A 16,806-nucleotide genomic window follows, 5' to 3' on the forward strand; every position below is an offset into this window, starting at 1 on the left:
ACTTTATTTGTAATTTTCTTATGCAAAATTTCTTCATGGCATCTTCCCCCAGCTATGAAATACACCCCTCCCTCCATTACCAGCATCACAGCAGTTTCCCTGGCAACTTCCTGCAGAACTCCACCCCATTCCCATGGCACACACACATATCTGATCCACCTTTTCCAGTTCCCCACCCCCACACTCCATCCATCTTTTTTCCAGTCCTCCTCCCTGCACACAGACACATCCACCTTTCTTTCCAGCCCCCCACTCCATTCCATCTTTTTTCCATTCCCCTCCTTGCACACACACATCCACTTTTTTTCCAGCCCCCCCCCCCCACTCCATCCATCTTTTTTCCAGCCCCCTCTCCCTGCACACACACACACACACACATACATAATGCATATTTTTTCTGCCCCCTCTCCATCTAGGTTTTTTCCAGACCCTCCCCCTCCAACACACTCCCTCCATCCCTGCACACGCACTGCTCCAGCGCAGTAAGAGGAGGAGCTGCATAGCTCCAGTCCTTGGCCCGACTATTCCATTGAGCCTCATGGGCATCTGCAGATTAAAGAAACTGCCAGGGACCAATGCAGCAGAGGAGGAAACAGTCTGAACTGTGGTTGAATAGCTCTTCTTCTTGCCATGCTGGAGCAGCGAGTATGCAGAGAGGGAGAGAGGAGGCAGACAGCTGGAAAGCAGACTGCAAAACATTCTGCATGGGAAAGGCAAAACTCTGTGCAGTCTGTGGAGGTGGGGAATTCTGCATTTTGCAGAAGCGTAGAATCCCCCCAGGAGTAAAACGAGGCAACCAGCAGTTAACAGTTTTGGCACAGGTGCAGCTAGGTCATATCTGGCTGACCATATTCTAGAAATGATAATTATTCTAGCTATAAAAACAAATTATATCTACAAAAACTGAGAAAAAAGGTCAGTAGACTTAAAAAGTTACAAGAGTATCCCCCCCCCCCCCCCCACATAACCTCAATGCACCATCCAGAAAACAATTTAAGTGAACTGCATCCAGTATACAGGCATCTAGCCATCCAAATACTAATTAGACCCGATCTTGCTTTGCTCTTCAAAGACAAAAAGCTGTACAGGCCATATGATGGTAGACATGATTTTAGTATTCCACAAGTGCAAGGAAGCATGGCATGTAGTATACTAAGATTTACATTTAAACAGATCTGCATTCTGCAATCAGATGCTGTATATGAATCAATTTAAAACAGGTAACCCAAGAACCAAGAGTGCCCTCTTGTGATCAAATTTTGTTGTGACAAATGAATTAAGTGCATGTGCTTGCTCAAATGAACAGGGCACAATCTTGGCATTCTCCCCTCCCTCACCCCCAGGGCTTGGGCACTGTGCTTTTATTCTCCCCCTGCTGTTGTCTGTGGTTTCTTCTGATGCCACAGATCAAAATAAACAATGCACATACAGAGTAGATCACCAAATAGATGACGCAAACATAGTAGAGGTAAATTAAAAACAAAAAAATTAAGACAAATATAACTAGAGCCCAAATAGGCAACATTTTACCTATATGGCTGCATCAGAGGAGAATAAAATCACACTTGCTTCCCTCTAGTAAAAACAAATTGGCAAATAACCAGCAGATTGTGCTCACAGCTCTGTAGATTTCAGCCTCTCACTGTTCCCTTTCACGAGAAATAATTCAAGGTTGTGTTTACTATAAATAAATCAACTGTCAGTTTATTATTATTATTTATTGCATTTGTATCCCAGATTATCCCACCTATTTGCAGGCTCAATGTGGCTTACAGAGTTTTGTTATGACATTGTTTCCAGGTAATCAATAGAAATAAAACAAAATAAAACATGAAAAAGAAAATATGATACCTTTTTTATTGGACATAACTTAGTACATTTCTTGATTAGCTTTCGAAGGTTGCCCACTGAAATGCTTTGATGTCTCACTTACATATACTGTCATCTACCAAGATTTGCTTATTTCCGATCTGACGAAGAAGGGCAACCTTCGGAAGCTAATCAAGAAATGTACTAAGTTATGTCCAATAAAAAAGGTATCATCTTATTTTCTTTTTCATGTTTTATTTCTATTGATTACCTTTAAAAGTGGACTAACACGGCTACCACACCTCTCTACTCAAGTTTCCAGGTAGAAAGCAATGCTATCTACTGGAGAAGGAAAAGAATACAATCTGATGTGTGTGCATGTAATAGGTACATTTATCTATGGTGAAAACTCGTTAACATGCAATTGACTGGGGACATATCTTTGTGACCACGTGACAAAGATCTTCTCAGTGAGTAATTATTAATTTTTAAGTTGAAATACCTAAAAACTTGTACAATTTAGCACCAACAAAAAGTTTAACATGAGAAACAGTAAACACAGCAGAGGTCAGAGAAAACATTCATCATCTACAACACATTCCATAACTACTGTATCATAAGAATTCAAACAAAAGAGTACAGTACACAAAGCCTATAACAGAGTTTCTGACGGGTACCTGTGACTTTGATTGAAAGCAGGACACTGGGCTAGATGGACCATTGGTCTGACTCAGTATGGGTATTCTTATGTTCTCATATAAAGTTAATCTCTGTGTGGTTGTCTGATATAGAAGGAGATTTATTCTGTAGGATTTATTTACCGCCTTTTTATTTTGTAGGATTTATTTACCGCCTTTTTGAAGGAATTCACTCAAGGTGGTGTACATAAGTACATAAGTACATAAGTAGTGCCATACTGGGAAAGACCAAAGGTCCATCTAGCCCAGCATCCTGTCACCGACAGTGGCCAATCCAGGTCAAGGGCACCTGGCACGCTCCCCAAACGTAAAAACATTCCAGACAAGTTATACCTAAAAATGCGGAATTTTTCCAAGTCCATTTAATAGCGGTCTATGGACTTGTCCTTTAGGAATAGATCAAACATGAGCAATAGGCAATTACAGCAGTAAAAATATTCAAATAACAATACAAAATATGGCATAGTATACTACTTACAATGTCAACACAATACGTAATAGAACAATATAACTGATAGTGAAGGGTAAGGCAAAGTTGTAACATATAGATGGGTAAGAGCGTAAGAAGAGTTAGAAAGTAAGGTGACTAATTTAAAGAAAGTCTAACATGACGTCATAGAGATGGTTAAATATTATCTCAGCTAGGGTAGGAGTGGATAAATCCTGCTGCAGTATATACAGCCCGTATCACTCCTTGTGTGTGTGAGTGAGACTAACAAGTTAGTTTCTTCTTCCATTAAAGGCCTGGCTGAGGAGCCAAACTTTCACCTGCTTCCTGAAGTACAGATAGTCTTGTGTTAAGCGCAGCCTTTCAGGCAGTGCATTGCACTGTGTGGAAGCTACTCTGGAGAAGGCTCGCTTGAAGTATCACACAGAATTAAGTATTCGTCACTTGTTCCTGGCTTGAAGTTTTTTTTATTTCTTTACAAAATCTATAATTCCTCATAGATGTAGAATCTGAATGCTTTCCGCATCTTGCTCTTTCAAATACTTCAAACTTTTTGCCAGTTAGTGCTTGAGAATATGAGAACGGTGCTTTAGTCTGTTCATCATCATGTAGGTCTAAAATATTACTACTACTACTATTAACATTTCTAGAGCACTACTAGGGTTACGCAGCGCTGTACAAATTAACAAAGAAGGACGGTCCCTGCTCAAAGGAGCTTACAATCTAAAGGACGAAATGTCAAGTTGGTGCAGTCTAGATTTCTTGAGTAGAGGTACGGTGGTTAGGTGCCGAAGGCGACATTGAAGAGGTGGGCTTTGAGCAATGATTTAAAGATGGGCAGGGAGGGGGCCTGGCGTATGGGCTCAGGGAGTTTGTTCCATGCATGGGGTCTTGTCTTTCTCATCAACTTCTTCTTGATCTGACCCCATGAACTATTACTCCTCTGTAACGAGCTCAATGGGCAAAGCATATTCATCCAGTTCAAGCCATTCATTTATGATTTCAGGTGAGGTATCTAATTTAAATTCCTGAATTAACTGCAGCAGACTTAGCACTTTGTCTTCTGTTTGATTTGTTCTTAGCAGGATGTGCTCATCAATGAAGTTTTCGAATTCCAAATCTGATTCTGGTTTGCACATCACCTGTGGGAAAAGCTGATCCTAGACCTTTTATCCAATAGTTTTCTATAGATTTTGTTTCATGCCATCCCAAGCTTTTTGAACTAATTACATATTTTCTTTTATATTCAAGTCTTTCAGGAATTCTGCAATGCTGGACAACTCATATGATATCATCAAGTTACATAGGGCTCTTCAGCTTGGAGAAAAGGCGGCTGAGGGGAGATATGATAGAGGTCTATAAAATAATGAGAGAAGTTGAATGGGTAGATATGAAGCATCTGTTCACGCTTTCCAAAAATACTAGGACTAGGGGGCATGCGATGAAGCTACAATGTAGTAAATTTAAAACGAATCAGAGAAAATTTTTCTTCACTCAACATGTAATTAAACTCTGGAATTCGTTGCCAGAGAATGTAGTAAAGGTGGTTAGCTTAGCGGAGTTTTAAAAAGGTTTGGGCGGCTTCCTAAAGGAAAAGTCTATAGACCGTTATTAAATGAACTTGGGGAAAATCCACTATTTCTGTGATAAGCAGTATAAAATGTTTTGTACATTTTTGGGATCTTGCTGGGTATTTGTGACCTGGATAGGCCACTGTTGGAAACAGGATGCTGGGCTCGCTGGACCTTTGGTCTTTCCCAGTATGGCAATACTTATGTACTTATGCATTTCAATAATTAGTTTTAAAATTCTGAACTACTCCCTGGTCTGATGGCTGTATCCTGGAGATTATGTTACCAGGTAGGTAGATCACCTGAATCAGCCCATCATTTGGCACCAGCAGTTCTGATAGAGGATACTCTGGGCGCTTGTCAAGAAGTAACAGCGCTTTGGTTTTAAGTGTCTTCTTGTGGAGATGTTTTCAAAGGGACAGAACAAAATGCTTATGGAACTAACTTTTAAAGATGCTCCTTGTCATCCAAGCATTTTTGCTCTTTGTAGGAGCATATACCCCCTGTACCTGTGTGCATAAGGCCTGCACGAGCCTAGCTGAGGCCTACAATCTAAATTCAGACTGCAATATAACCATACTGCCATGGATTCCTTTGTGCAACGCACCTAGTACATTGACATCATCCAATTATAAACTGTCTGTGAGAAAGAACTGTTTGCAGTTTCATCCTACTGTGAAGTTTTGGGGGACATACTTTCACAGATACACAGAGCCAAGGTAATCCTTGTTAGCCACCTCGTGAGACATCCTGTGCAAACCGGATCACAATTACCATCTGACCAGCTCAGTAGTCCTCATTTGCCAAAGCCTTACCTCATCTATTGTCCAGGTGCCCAGCTCATCCACTCAGAGAACTGTTCTATACATGATGCGATGTCTGCCATATTAGGGACTCTTGTTGAGTGCATGGGGCAGAGAAAAAGGCAGAAGGAACAGAAGAGAAGACAGTGAGTGAGCAGGGAAAGAAAGATGTAAAACCAGAGAGAAACTGCAGAGCTTCCAGGTTCTTGTACACCTTTTTCTGATGGATGTTAATTTACCATCCAACATGTAGTTCATCTGGGTATCTGAGTGCACGAGCACCCAAAGCTCATAATAAACCTAACTACAAGAATGCATCATACTGAGTAAGAATCAGCATCAGCTAATCACCTAATTGTCCTACATACTCTCATAAAACTGGCAATTTACTTTTAAGTGTTTAAAGTAGTGAGGATTACTGAACCAGCCAATTAGCAGTGGTGTGAGTTTATGATTGCCGGTCTTGTTACAACAGAATAACAGTGTGACTCTGTCTTAACTTTTTAAAGCCTGCTGGTTCACTTTTCTTCATATTTCATTGCTAAAGTTTTACCAGGAAGAAGCTTTGCAACTAGTGTTGTCTCATCACAATTGCTCATTGAAATAATTTTCATTATCTAATAAAGCTTTTACTTAAGCTGGAAATGCATTTGCAGCAGTCTAGTTGACTCATCGTCTTTTGCCAGAAATGCCAGTGTGCAAAATAGAGCAATAATTTTTGAAACACTGTATGTAACCTTTGCTTGCTTTGAACAATTCATCACTAAATTTGGAAACTTGAGCTTGAAAAATACACCAGCTTATTGGCATGCCTTTACTTTTCTCTGAAGTACATAAGTATTGCCACACTGGGACAGACTGAAGGTCCATCAAGCCCAGCATCCTGTTTCCAACAGTGGCCAATCCAGGTCACAAATACCTGGCAAGATCCCAAAAACGTTCAATACATTTTTATGCTGCTTATACCAGAAATAAGCAGTGGATTTTCCCCCAAGTCATTTTAATAAAGCTCTATGGACTTTTCCTTTAGGAAGCCGTCCAAACCTTTTTTAGACCCCCCCCCCCCCCCCCAGACGCCAGAGGATGGAGTTTAATGGAATTCATTGGAGGAAGGAAAGGTGAGAAGTAACATCCCTCAAGGTGCTGGGGCAGATTCTGTTCAATATATTTGTGAGTGACATTGTCGAAGTGTTAGAACAGCGTTTTTCAAACAGTGTGCCATGGGGATCCTACAGGATCAGCACACTTCACTCCTTCCACCCTTTGGGTAACTGTTCTCTCCGCCACAGTTCTACAAATGTTTTGGCTGCTGGCAGCTATTAAAACAGGCCATTCTCTGGCCAGACCCGGGGTTCTTCCTTCTGACACAACTTCCTTTTGCTACATGGGAGGGGCTCTAGACAGCCAGAGGAAAGCCTGCTCTAATAGCAATGTCTCCCTACCTTTTCAGCTGCCATGCTGACTCCTGCGGGTGTGAGGAGAGCAGCGGCCCCATCCCATTTCCCAGCTGTGGTACAGATGTGCTGTAATCCCCACAGGATCGAGGGTCTGGCTTGTGGCCGCCCTCTGGAAGAAAGGAGAAACAGGGGTGATATGATACAGACGTTCAAATATTTGAAAAGTATTAATCCGCAAATGAACCTTTTCCGGAGGTGCGAAGGCGGTAGAACGAGAGGACATGAAATGAGATTGAAGGGGGGCAGACTCAAGAAAAATGTCAGGAAGTATTTTTTCATGGACAGAGTAGTGGATGCTTGGAATGCCCTCCCGCGGGAAGTGGTGGAAATGAAAACGGTAACAGAATTCAAACACAAGTGGGATAAACATAAAGGAATCCTGTTCAGAAGGAATGGATCCTAAGGAGCTTAGCTGAGATTGGGTGGCAGAGTCGGTGGCGGGAGGTGGGGATAGTGCTGGGCAGACTTATACGGTCTGTGCCCTGAAAAGGACAGGTACAAATCAAGGTAAGGTATACACAAAAAGTAGCACATATGAGTTTATCTTGTAGGGCAGACTGGATGGACCGTGCAGGTCTTTTTCTGCCGTCATTTACTATGTTACCAGCCCTAGCCCCACCTGTCTCCCAATGAGCCGCTGATGGCTGAAGCTTGGCTGGAGGAGGAAGAGATGTGAGAGCTCCACAGAGGAAGGAGGTGTAGCTGGACCCTGGCCACACAGTTCAGAAAGCTCTTCTAGCTTCTCATACCTTTATTTACAGTGAGCAGCAGCAAGAAAGGAGGCACCCTGAGATCACCATTGTTGCAGCTGAGCCACTGGGACTGGTCTGGTTTCCAAGTGGGGGCCATGGGACTCCAACAAGCATAGGCTGCTCTGCTTCCATCTCACAGATTCCCTGGAGGACAAATGACCCTCTTCCAGCTGACCATCTACCAGTGTCAACACTTCTTGGGTGCCGAATCCCTCAGCACCCCAGATCTCCCAGCACCATGTGTCGAGGGAGAACGGTGTCAGTGCTTCTTAGCCTTCGCTCGATGTACCTCACCAAGACTCCTCGGTGCTGACGAGGACAACGTTGAATCCTCACGTTGCCTCAGGATCGGGTCTGACCATGGTCAGTCCTAGGGGGCCTGCATAGCAGAAGGTCTCACGGCAGGTAGAGCCCACTCGATGCCTCGCTGCTCCCAGTGTGTCTGGGTCTCTCAGCAGTCATCCCTACCTCTACTTCCGACGTCGATGCTTCCCTTGATGCTGATGCCGCCAACCTCGATGTTGAAGGACTGGACCGAGCCCCAAAAAGTTTCTCTCTTTGGGCTTCTCAAGCAAGTTGAGTCCTTCTCTTCATATGAAGACAAAGGGCACAACGAGCTGGGCTATGGTAGGGCCCAAGGCACTGGATACACCACGAATGAGTAAGTACCTGAGATGGTCCGGTTGCACCAAGTACAGTGTTTGAAGCCACTGTGAGTCTTTGATGACATGGAAGGGAAAATGGTTTCAGCAAAATTAAACTCGATGGTGCCAAGAAAAAGAAGGCACAAAAAGAGAAAAGACCCAGACAAGTAGCCTAACATGGCCGCAACGAAAATAAAGGGAACTTTAAAAAAGGGGTTAAAAAAAGAAAAACTAAGAAAGGAAACGTTTTTGGGGGGTTTTTTGTAAACAACAAGAAACAAACAAGAGAAAGGAATAAAAATAGTGTGATGGCACTAGAAGGCTTGTTCCCAGGCGAAAAAACAGCAAAAGGAAAACCTTGCTGCTCCTGACGCAGAGAAAAACAAACTGAGGAACACGGTCGTGTGGTGGGCGGAAAGGCACTCCGCGCACTCCGGTCAGGTGCAGAACGTGCCTCAGAAGGCTCTAGCAAACTTTTTTGCTATACTTAATGCCTGTTCCTGGGCTGACGCAGATCATCAAACCACTTGTGAGAATAACTCAGCCTGCTTGTCCTCGGAGAAATATAGATTTACAAACTACTTTCCTACAGGTAGGAAAATGAAAATGCAGGTAATCTCTTACACCAAAAAATGAATTGCAAGAAGGCAAAGTAATAAGGGGAAACATATAGTCAGGAGCAATATCATACAAAACCTGAAATATGAGCGCAGAGTTTGAATACAATCCTGGCCCTAATGGGAAGCCAGTACAAATGTAACTGCAGAGTAGCCCTCTCAAAACGTGGCACATGCACAAGATTAGCCACAGAATTTTGGGCAGTTTGCAGTTTCCTTAAGATACATTCTATACACCCTGCATAGACAGAATTACAATAATCAAATTGGGTCAAAACAGGAGATTGGACAAGTAATCTGAAAACATCAACTGGAAAAAAAGGGCCTAATGTGCTTCAGCTTCCAATGTAATTTAAAAGATTTAGTAACCACAAAGGACACCTGAGATTCAAAAGGTAAGTGCTGATTAACAACAACCTCTAAAATTCTCACTGTGGATACCCTGCAAACCTGACTGGTTTGGGAACCACTGGCTTAGGCTGTAAGCGATGTATAAATTTTTAAAACAAATATAATAAATTTTGCACCGAGTTTATTATGTATTAGCAAATTATCAAGGATTGTGTCTTGCATTTCTCCTAACAGTGAAACAACCTCTTCAACTCCAAATCAAAACATTAAAGTACAGCATTTCAAATCAACCTAAGTCTGTTTTATTTACCAACACACTATATTTGACCTTCATAGCCTGTAGCAGCCCAGAAACACTACTGAAGAGGTTGCTAAAAATGGCTTCAGTGCTGTTCTTACATTATTCAGTATTAGATTAAATATTCTAGTAGTGTATAATTACCCCTTCTCCATGGAAGCAGCAAGCCGTTGATGCAGGTCGTTTGTGACTTCAGGGACCACTTCATAGCTTCTTCAACTGAACTAAATATAGACTGGAATTCAGCCTCTATCAATAATTGCCAAAGTACTAATTATTCTGAAAAACAGCTGCAGCAATTCCCAAGTGCCTGTTCTCTTTTAATTGCTATTATTAGTCAGATTCTAAAACCAACTTGCTTTTGGCAAGGTTGATAAGCGTTTAAATTCTAGGAGCCATCTTTTCAAAACTATTGGTGGTGCTGAACTCAACTCAGATTATCCTTCCATGGACACAGTAAAGGAGTTCACTTCAAGCATCCATATAAAATAGATTAAATTTATGATTACAAATAAACTCATAACCTCCCTCCCTTTTTTTCACTCTGAAGGCAATTATTTTACTTCTGTGCAACATCAATACTTATCATGCAGTTGTTGCTTTTTTTTTTAATGAAACTGACAAGGTGCCATGCAAGACAATAAGTTTTGCATGGCACCTTGCTCCATGTACCTTAATCAGTGGACATTTCTCCCTTCCTCCCCCACCCACCTCCTTTTTTTTTTTTTTAATTCAGTATATCCCTTCCATTAGTAGATTTTTTATTTTGCTTGCACTTGTTCTTATATACTTTAACAGGTTATATACCTCATGCCATTTGTTTCAAACAGTGTCATTATTCACTTGCATGGAAGGCAGGCTCATTATTCACTTTGAAATGTAATATTATGCTGAGCAACGTAACAGTGGAACAGAACACATACCTTTCACCGCTTCGGCACTGCATTTTTAATACTTGGTTATAAACTGTTAATTATACACTTCCCATTTTACCCCTCCCTCAACCTACAAGACGGACAATTTTGCATAATAAAACCATGAAGTTCTATTTGCAGACTCCAATCTAGAAGTTTATTTAAACTATAGTAAAACTCTCATATAGACAAACAAACAATATAATTTAGTGTACAAGCCACAAGCATAATAGATAATAAATGCTATAGCGTGTATGTTTTACATTCACAAATTATTTATACGCCTACAAGGTAGTCTCTTTCTGTCCGGTGTGAACCTTCAGGTCACCTCCACTCAGTTTTATAACTATACTGGCTCTTACCCTTCTTAGTTATTACTCATTAACTATGGCTTGTAAAAATCCAAACTGAAAGTGTTCTGCTCACACTATCATCAGATATCATAAGCAAAGGCATCAAGGCCTATACTAAAGAATTCACTGTAAACAGAAACATGCAAAACCCAAACATCTTAGGTGTACGATGCAACTCTGAGAAACACAGAGATGCATTAATTTAGTCCACATTCTTGGATAATGCTCCATAGAAGTCTGCTCCATTTACTGTAAAACACAGGAGTACCAACTTTACGTATCTGCTTTAGCTCATTTCATATTCCGCTATGCACAAAAAGCATCAAAGTGGTTAGTTGGTACCTCCCTTCTGAGGGGCACAGAGCCATCCATCTGCCAACTAGGCACGACATCCCCAGAAATGCGCCCTTTGCCAGGTGCCAAAATCCAAAACAGTTTGGAGAGACTAGAAAAACTCATCAAGCCTACTATTATCTAATGCTGCTCACCCATTTTGCATGAATACTGCCAAGTTTCCCACCGAATATACAAAAAAATGGCTCTGGGAGAGAGGGTGAAGCAGGCAGGTCTGTGAGGTTCTCAATCCACCCAGAAAAGATAGAGAAGTTCTCATTCAGGGGATGAATAAATGGCTGCACAGATGTTGTCAATGGGAACTTGGGATGATATTCCAAGAGCAACTGAGAATAGCTGGCATCCACCTATTGAAGAAGAGTCTAAGTATCTTCCAGAACTTACCGAGAAAGGCTTTAAAACAGGATTGGATGTGATGGGTAAACAAAGCCCTTAGGTAAGTAACACATTAATAATACTTGAACAGAAAAAGCGCACTCTCTGGAAACAACAACAATCATTTCTAAAGCGCTACTAGGGTTACGCAGCGCTGTACAATTCAAACATAGAAGGACAGTCCCTGCTCAAAGAGCTTACAATCTAAACGACAAGAGAACAAACTAAGGACAAGTGAACAATCTAGAGGACGAGTGAACAGTTAATCTGATAGGGTGGATAGATTGGGGTATTTTATATTTCTCAAGCGGTTAGGCGCCGAAGGCTACGAGGCATATTTTCAAAGCACTTAGCCTTCCAAAGTTCCATAGAAACCTATGGAACTTTAGAAGGCTAAGTGCTTTGAAAATATGCCTCTATGTATACTAATGTTACAGTATAGGAAAACCAAGATATTTATGTATAACATACAAGCCCTCACAAGAAAGTTTTTCCACCTTATTTTATTTATTGTATTTGTACCCCACATTTTCCCCTTTTTGCAGGCTCAATGTGGCTTACAGAGTGTAGATATGATAACATTGTTACATGATTTAAAAGCAGTCGATCGTAAGCAGAGGTGAAAGAGGATTTAGATGGAAGGTGTTAGGTAGGTCGTGTGAGAGGTATTTTTGGTGTGTTTGGGTGGTTTAAGGAATGATTTGTTTCATTGAGGGTGACTTTTGTAAGCTTTGTTGAAGAGATGTGTTCTCAAAGCTTTGCGAAAGCTGGTTAGATTGGTCATGGTTTTCAGGGCCATGGGTAGTGCGTTCCAAGACTGGGTGCTTTTGTACGCAAAGGTAGTAGCATAAGCCTGTTTGTATTTATCACTTCCCACTTTCACCCAAGACCAATTCAAACTACTTATCTGGCTTGAGTACAATACAGGCCCTTGGGGAGGTGGGTGGGATTATAAGAACCTGTATCTTGCAGTCCATGGCAACACTTGCTACACGTAAGTAACTGTTTTTTCTGAGGTCAACCAAGACATCAAGTCCTCACAGCTCAGGGCTCCCTAACCACAGGCTTCCTTCAACAGGAAAAAAAAAAAAAAGAGAAGGAGAGAAATGGCAACAGGAAGATACCAACATTTTTTATGGCAATCAGCTTTTTTAAGCAGCCTAGTATAGAAAGAAATGAGCCTAGGAAGGATAAAGTTAGATTTAATCCCCAAAGAGATACTGTAACATCACCAATTCTTTTCCCAAACAGTAGTAGGTTGTGAATATATTAACAGATATCCATGTTGCAGCCCTGTAAAATTGCCTCCATTGAGGCTGAAATGGGCTACTGGCACTGCCATAACTAACAGTTGTGATATGACACTCAAGAGTCAAACCTGCCTGGGAATAAATGAAGGAAATACACTTAACCATCTATCCCCCCTTCAATCCGTTCAGAACTCTGCTGCGCGTCTTATCTTCCACCTAGACCGATATGCTCATATCACCCCTCTCCTCAAGTCACTCACTGGCTCCCGATCAGGTACCGCATACAGCTCAAGCTTCTCCTGCTAACCTACAAATGCACTCAATCTGCAGCCCTTCCTTACCTCTCTACCCTCATCTCCCCTTACGTTCCTACCCGTAACCTCCGCTCTCAAGACAATTCACTTCTTTCAGTACCCTTCTACACCACCGCCAACTCCAGGCTCCGCCCTTTCTGCCTCGCCTCACCCCATGCTTGGAATAAACTCCCTGAGCCCATATGCCAGGCCCCCTTCCCTGCCCATCTTCAAATCCTTGCTCAAAGCCCACCTCTTCAATGTCGCCTTCGGCACCTAACCACTATACCTCTATTCAGGAAATCTAAACTGCCCCAACTTGACATTTCGTTCTTTAGATTGTAAGCTCCTTTGAGCAGGGACTGTCCTTCTTTGTTAAACTGTACAGCGCTGCGTAACCCTAGTAGAGCTCTAGAAATGTTAAGTAGTAGTAGTTTTGCTATGCAATTAAACAAGGTGAAATTTATTCTTACCTGCTAATTTTCTTTCCTCGAATCCTGCTAGACCAGTCCAAACATGTTGGTTGTGCTGGTGTTATGGTATAAGCCAATCATCAGAATTAAATGTGTAGCATGATGTTGTGTTGGATCAGATACATATACATACACCAATATATTTGTGCAGCTTTTAAAAATATATATATTTGACACTGCAGCAGAACTGGCTTTCATTCCAAAAGCCCTCTTCCCTCTCCCTTTGGGGAACATTTAAAAGACAAAAGTTACTGCTGCAGTTGCAGGGACCTCACCTCCCCCTTTAACAAAAGACTCCTCAAGTAAGAGACTGCCTCAAGGCTAAATTGACTCTCTTCCTCTGATCAAAAAAGCCTGGCTGATCAACACAACAAATATAAAAGGTATCCAGTACAGGCAAGGAGACAAGCAGGTGGGAAAGGTATGAAATACAGCTACTAAAAACAAAGGACACCTGCTGGCCGCCCCAGACAAATCTTATCAGAATATCTATCACAGAGATTCAAGCAGGGAGAAACCCTGCACTACAATAAACCATTTGTCAATAAAATCCAGACAGCAAGTCTTGTGATGTCATAAGACATGAGACCAAAATACCACAATGCTTTGCAAATGCCCAAGGGTCATGTGGAAACCAGGACAAAGATCCACATGGCATGTCTTCCTGCAGCTTGCAAGAGTATAAAAGATAGAAGCTGTTCCAGACAAGCAGATGCTTCCCTTCAACTGCAACACAGATCCTTCTCTTCCTGGGACCTGTAGCCCACCTGCCTGCTATGAGGACCTCTTCTGAAAACATGTGCTTACCTAATGCTGTTCATACTATGTAACAAGGACTTGTAAGTAACATAACTTTTGATCTAGACCTGCTACTTTGCCTTACTTAAGCACAGATTATCTGTAAAGATCTCTCTTAAAAACCTACCTCTCGTGTGCAATTGTATATTAAATCAACCTTTTTGAAGCTAAAAATACGGTCTCTTTGTGTTCTGAGTATATGGTATCTTTTATATATACTTAATTTATTTAATTTATTGCAATTATCACCTTTGGTGATTGGTGGAGAAATTAATAACCTAAAACTTATAAATACAGCACCTGCTCTTAAATTATAAACAGTAGCGAGTGCTCTAGAGCTCTTTCCCCCAAGTAGATCATTTCTTGTAACACTGGAGGCAGAGAACACTATCTTTTAGTGACATCGCTGCTGCTATAAGGATTGGTTTAGTCCTTTACCTTGCCGGTATACGTTTTTTAAAACTCATGCAACAACCTTAATAGACCTGCCACCCAGAAACCCTAAAAGATCATCCAGAACTTTCCTCAATCTCCACTTCCCTAATTGCAAAGGCGTAAAATACAAAGTATTGCATGCATCAACCTTCTCCTATGAGCACGCAGTTCTGGAATACACTACCACGCAACCTGAAAATGATCTACGAATTAACCGACTTCCGCAAACAATTGAAGACTCATCTCTTTGAGAAAATTTATTGCAAGGATCAAAACACATGAAGTCCATACATAATAGAAATGCATCAATACACTCCCTTCTGAATTTCTCTTATCCCGTATTTCCACCACACTTCAAACTCCACCCACAGATAAAATGTTATACCCTATGTTCTCTTGAAATTGTTCTATCGCCTTATCTTTTCCCCATTGTAACATCACATTGTTTCCACGCCCTAACGATTTTTGACTTGACTTTTTGTCTTCCCATAACTCCTCTCAATGTAACCCATAATCGTATTGTAACACACTGTATTTCCATCCTTCACAATGTATTGTAAGCCACACTGAGCCCGCAAATAGGTGGGAAAATATGGGATACAAATGCAATAAAATAAATAAAAATAATAAAAACCCCTGCCTAAAACATACAACAGAATACATTAACAGGAACGCACAGAAAAACAAACAGTTAACCCACTAGCCTTACAATGTGTAGATCTCACTCAGACTCTAGTTCAACAGACCCAAACTACAGTGTCACAGGGAGGATCCTGGACTGGTCTAGTAGGACTCAAGAAAAAGAAATATAGCAGGTAAGAACAGATTTCACCTTCCTTATCCTCCTGCTTGACCAGCCCAAACATGTGGGGATGTACCCAAGCACTAAACACTCTGGATGGAAGGACGACAATGCCCCTAAAAGTGAAGCCCTCATGAAAGCACCGTCTTCTCTGGTCTGCATGTCCAACCTGTAGTAAATCACCCAACCTCTATAATATAACAAAGTCACCATCTTCAGGGAGAGTTCAGGGCAAGCCATCAATCAAATTCTTCCTGCAGGAAGGCCAAAATTGAGGGAACATCTGTCCAACAGGGTTCCTCCATGCCTCGTAGAGACTCTCCAGACATACACTCACACCAACAAATTAGAAAACCTATACACCTTCAAAAGCACATAAACTACAACCACCAATATTTGCACATCAGTTGGCGCCTCTCAAAAGCCACGTTAAGTCAGAAAGGAGGCAGGTTCTGCAAGAGAACTGGACCCTGATGAAGTTGTCTTGAATTCTGAGGAAAATGCAGGGGGCCCCCACCTACATTTTCACCAGATCAGCATAACAAGGTTTTCTTGGCCAGTCTGGAGCCTCAAGGATCATCACAGTGGGATGCTTCATGATTCTGTGAATCATCCAGCCTATAAGAGGTCATGGAAATATGTACAAACACCTCTTGTACAGCGCTGCGTAACCCTGGCAGCACTATAGGAATGCTAAGTAGTAGTAGTAGTAGTAGTTGTACTGGCCATTGTTGGATAAGCAAGTTAATGCCTTGAGATTCTGGCTCCTTTTCTCAACTGAAGAACTGGATGACACTAGAGTTGTGCTGACAGACCATCAAACTGAAGATCAGCCAACACCACCATGGTGAAAATATTTGGAAAGCTTCCATCCCCAGTTCCCACTTATTTGAGTCCAACACATTTCTGTTGAGAAAGTCTATCTGAACATAATCTCCTAGACTCCACAATCGCTAATTGATAGGTTTTAAAAGAAATCTGCCATGATTTTTTTTTTATCTGAGTATCTTTCAACTTAATCCAGGCCCTTTCTAATTTCCTACTAGTTCCTTTTCAGTTCTCTTAGATGGTCTGAATACAATACTGTCTTAGGTTTCCTTTATTTTACCTTCTCTTAGTAGAGAGGTGTGGTAGCCGTGTTAGTCCACTTTTAAAGGTAATCAATAGAAATAAAACAATACAGGAACGTAAGACCTTTGATGTCAGAACGATTAAATATTTTGACACCCACCAGACAGGACTTAACAAAGATCTGGGTTTTCTAGCCCATTATAAACCATAAAATTGTACTGCTTTGTCACCCCCCCCCCC

The 16,806-nt window shown here is 41.5% G+C and overlaps 1 protein-coding gene across 7 annotated transcripts in view; it reads right to left on the minus strand.

The window, feature by feature from the left end:
- The window catches only part of ARFIP1 (ADP ribosylation factor interacting protein 1), a 223,458-nt gene that overhangs the window by 203,244 nt on the left and 3,408 nt on the right, over positions 1 to 16,806 (minus strand). Inside the window, exon 1 of one of the 7 annotated variants that reach the window (XM_030191635.1) lies at positions 9,593 to 9,611. The exons of 5 other annotated variants lie outside the window; for them this stretch is intronic. The gene's annotated coding sequence lies outside the window, so the exon portion shown is untranslated. Of the gene's footprint in view, positions 1 to 5,341; positions 5,361 to 9,592; positions 9,612 to 16,806 lie in introns of those variants that run through there. One more of the 7 variants, XM_030191634.1, reaches the window with a different exon arrangement.

The sequence above is a fragment of the Microcaecilia unicolor genome, chromosome 2, assembly GCF_901765095.1.
Source record: "Microcaecilia unicolor chromosome 2, aMicUni1.1, whole genome shotgun sequence".
NCBI classification, from domain to species: Eukaryota; Metazoa; Chordata; class Amphibia; order Gymnophiona; family Siphonopidae; genus Microcaecilia; species Microcaecilia unicolor.